Source organism: Hipposideros armiger, unplaced genomic scaffold (assembly GCF_001890085.2).
Source record: "Hipposideros armiger isolate ML-2016 unplaced genomic scaffold, ASM189008v1 scaffold_671, whole genome shotgun sequence".
In the NCBI taxonomy this organism is placed as follows: Eukaryota; Metazoa; Chordata; class Mammalia; order Chiroptera; family Hipposideridae; genus Hipposideros; species Hipposideros armiger.
The window spans coordinates 773,905-778,172 of NW_017732021.1; the positions used below are offsets into that span (position 1 = coordinate 773,905).

At 35.4% G+C, this 4,268-nt stretch overlaps 1 protein-coding gene across 1 annotated transcript in view; it reads left to right on the forward strand.

Moving 5' to 3' along the window:
- The window catches only part of LOC109372874 (CUB and sushi domain-containing protein 3-like), a 275,626-nt gene that overhangs the window by 256,108 nt on the left and 15,250 nt on the right, over positions 1–4,268 (forward strand). The window lies entirely within an intron of this gene.

Here is a 4,268-nt window from a genome sequence, read left to right on the forward strand (position 1 = left end):
GGACTGTCACTCTTTGATAATCCCTGATGCGGCATCTCGATTTTGTCATGTGCAACTCCACAGAGAGGCTATCTATCAGGCCAGATGTTAGAATGTTCACGTTGTAAAATCTCTTACAGCCAGACCCCCTCCCCCCCATAAAACCAGCCCTCCCAGTGCCCAACCCCCTTCTGAGCACCTAAGTGCCACTTCTCAGATGAAAGAAACCTCCTGCTGTGGAACCATAGAATTCCGTAGCATTTTTACTCTAGAGGATTTTGTCAGAAGATAGTCTGCAGCACTTGTGACTCTTTCATACAGGTCTTAAAACATGCTGGGCATTTTGTAGTTGTTTAATTCTACTTCAAGTAACACAACAATGAGTCAGCACTCCAACTCCATGAAACCTGATATGGCCAAGAGCTCGGGATTCTATGTTTCTGTTGTTTCTTGTGATATTCCCCAGACCTTTTCATCTCAGCTCTGAATCTTGTTATCTTTCTACATAAAACTCCTTCCGGTGTTGCGTTCCCCATTTTGGTGAACAGGCATCGCCATTCATCCTGCTGTACATGGCAGGGGCCCAATGGCCACTTTAGACACCTTTCTTTTGCTTACTCATTGCATGTAATCAGTAAATGCTTTTGAGTCTGCTTCCTAAATATCTCTCATATTCTGCCCTTCCTTATAACCACTGTATGTAGTTCAGAATCTGATGGTTCCTTTCCTAGATAATTGTATCGGCCTCCTAACTGATCTCGCCAACTTCAGGTTCACTGCCTTAGTCCATCTTACACACAACTTGCATTGCAATGAAAATCTTATTCTTTGTCTATATATGTGTATGTATTCTTTGCCCGAAATTTTTCAAATGCCTATGGTTCGCTTTACTTTTTATTTACTTATTTTTTAAAATTAGGTGTAGTTGGTATAAAACATTGGGTTGTCGGAAAAGTCATGATGCATTTTTGCAATGAAAAACATAGAAAAAATACGTTATCACTTTTCCAACAGCCCGATATTATATTACTTACATTAATTTGCACATGTGCAATCTAGTGATTTGACATTATTATACCTTGCAATGTGATCCCCCCATTAATTCTAGTAATCATCTGTCACTGTGCAAACTTATCAGTATTATTAACTATATTCCCCTTCATCTTTTATTAATATAGGTCCTTTTTCTACTCGTATTTCTTCATCTCCCATCACTTCTTGGTTCCCTAAAAAAGTAACATTGTGTTAACTCGACTTTGTACATTTTGCACATGCTGTTGCTTTCATTTACAATATCCTCTCTTTTTTGTCCTGGTGAACTCTCACATCCTTAAAGAGTCAAATTACACAGAATTTCTTCCATGAAGACTTCATGCCCTCTTTCAGACAGACCTCTTGTCCAATGGACATATTTTTTTTTATAGAATTTATGACATTATTACTTTTTGTTTATATTTCTGTCTTTTGCACATGGACATTATAAAGAAAGGAAGAAGAGTATCTTCATGACATTAGAAAGAAATTTCTAAAGTCAAATTGCCTCTGTTCAAATCCTTGCTATAGCCGATATGCAAATTATTTAAATTCTCTACATATCAATGCTCTTATCTGTAATAATAAGACATATATGCCTGCATTATTTTGAGCATTATGTAAAATAGTCTAAGGGACTTCTTACACACAGCAGCTGCCACATAGGAAACATTCAATAAATGTTAATTAGTAGAAGTAGTGTAAATACCACACAGGCACATACCAGACATACAATTTTTTGTTGCATAACGGAAATATGAATAAGTAAATGATTAATTAATGAATGAATGGGACTTGGAAAATATCTCATATGGTCTTGATCTTTCTGTTTTCTTATATTCCAAGTTTCCATTGTTTAATCAGGGATAGTTACTTACTGACTTTTAAAAAAGTCTTTTTTAAATTATAGTACCTTTCTACCTGGAGGTATACAAGCTTATTTTAGGTGTTAAATGTATAAGCATTTCTTAAATTTCAGTAGCTACATATTTATTTTCAGGCATTTCGCAAAAAACAATATAACTGTACACAAAAGAATAGATATTCTTGCTTAGAGCAAGTCTAAAGAGGTCATTTAAATTAAAATAAAAGTGTCCATTTAAAGAAAATTATTAACTATATATTACAAGCAGTACATGAAGGTGGCAAAATTACAAGGTTGGGCAATAAGTTTTGCGTTTTTGTTTGTATCATTATTCATATCATGTTTAGGTTCCTCTTTACACATTCAAATATTTGTTATTAATATTTGTTATTAGTTTTTTGTTCCAAAGTTTTTTTATTTTATTTATTTATTTATTTTTTTCATCTTATATTCTGTACTGCTTTCTGCTTTGGGCATATTTCTACATCTGTTTTTGTTTTTTTGTTTTTTCTTGAATGTTTCTCTATNAGATGAGAAGGATTTATTTGCAGACCAAAAATGAGAGTTGGGTCAAAATGTATTCATTATTTTGTTTCAAAATCTGAAATGTTCTTTAATAGTTTAACATTGTAAAATTAGTCATCTGTTCATGAAAAAAGTTATACAAGTCCAAAATTATATACTTTGTTCAATTTCATTTTATCAAACATACTACTCAAGCTCATTTTAGTCTCTCTTCCTGGTTTCTCCTCACCTGTGTGATCTCTCTTAGTGTGTGTTCTAGAGGTAGGTCATGGATATTTTCTCTTCTCTATTTCTACTTTATCGATAATTTTCATCCAGTCTTCAACTTTAAATAACATCTAAGAGCTTATGTGTCTCAAATTTATACATCTAACCTAATACTCTGCCCTGAAGTCCAGACTCATATACTTAGCTTCCTACTCAACATCTCCACTTAGATGTTTAATAGGTACCTCAAACTGTCCAAAACTGATCTGCTCTCCCCCAATCACTGCAAACCTGCTACGGTCACAGACTTTCTCCATCCTCATTCATAGCACTCTCTTCTTCTAGTAATTCAGGCCCAAATTCTTGGTGTAATTACTGACTCCTTTCTTTCTATCACAGCCATACACAACTTATCAGGAAAAACAAACAAACAACAACAAAAAAAGCCTGTTAGCTCTTCCTTTGACATATATCCAAAACCCGTCTAATTCTTACTTTCTCCACTGCTCATATCCTGGTCCCAGCAACCATCATCTCTGGTCCAGGTTACTGAGATAGCTTCCTAACTGTCCTTGCCACTATTCAGGTCTGTAGATATGGTTTGTTGTTCAGTTCGCCTGTGCCCACGGAGTAGTTTCTTCATAGTCCTTTCTCTTCTAGGACTCAAAGGCTTTGATGCATATATGTATACTTTCTGCTTCTCTTCTTTATTTCCTGGGCCCTTTGTCTCCCATGCCCTCTGAACTGTAGCCAGCAATGCCCTCTTTGATCAAAAGCAATTCCTCAACAAAAATGTAAAATGGAATATTGGCCTTCTGGATTACATGTTCATGTTCTTGAATATAATTAGGACGTAATATATTCACTGCAATTCTTCATAGATAAAGAGGATTACCCTCATGAAATACATTGGAAGAGTCAGGTGAATGCTATTGGCTCAAAGCTGCTGGTTTAATTAAGACACTAAGTTAAAACAAAGAAAAGTTGTTCCTTCTTTCTAGAGACTTATAATTAATTTCAATATTGTTATCCTTGTAGTCTCCCTGACAAGAAAAACGATAGGCGCAAAATGCATAACAAGGTGTAAAGACAAATTTTTTTTTACTTTGGGATTGGCAAGGTAGATCTCCAGTTAAAGAGAAAAAAGATTCACTATCCCCCTCAAAAAAAAAAATTGAGGTCCGGATACCCCCTTCATGATTTATTAAGTGGATTTTAACTAACTTGTCTCACTCAGTCATGATCTCAGGCATATGACTCCCAATTTATATAAGTAACAAAAGAAAAGTAAGGGAGATTGTGATCTACATTTGTGTCTGTCTATCTATCTATCATCTATCTATCGTCTGTCTATAACTGTCCCATCTGTAACTGTTGGAGTCAAAAGTTGTTTGGATTTTTATTTACCTCCCTACAGGAAGGGGGATGTTAGCTTCCTTTTCTTCCAGCCAGGTTGAGGAGAAAGGCTCTGAAAGAATCCCTCATAGAGAATGGAGTTGCCTGTGAGAAAGAGGAACTAGACTCCCCAGATGAATATCAAACTATACAGTGTACTTGTTGATCTGTCTTTTGTGCCCATTGAGCAAGAGAAAGAGAATTGGTGAAAGCTGGCAGATTAAAGAGAGGGAAAGCTGTCTAGTTGAAACAATTTGGCAAGTTA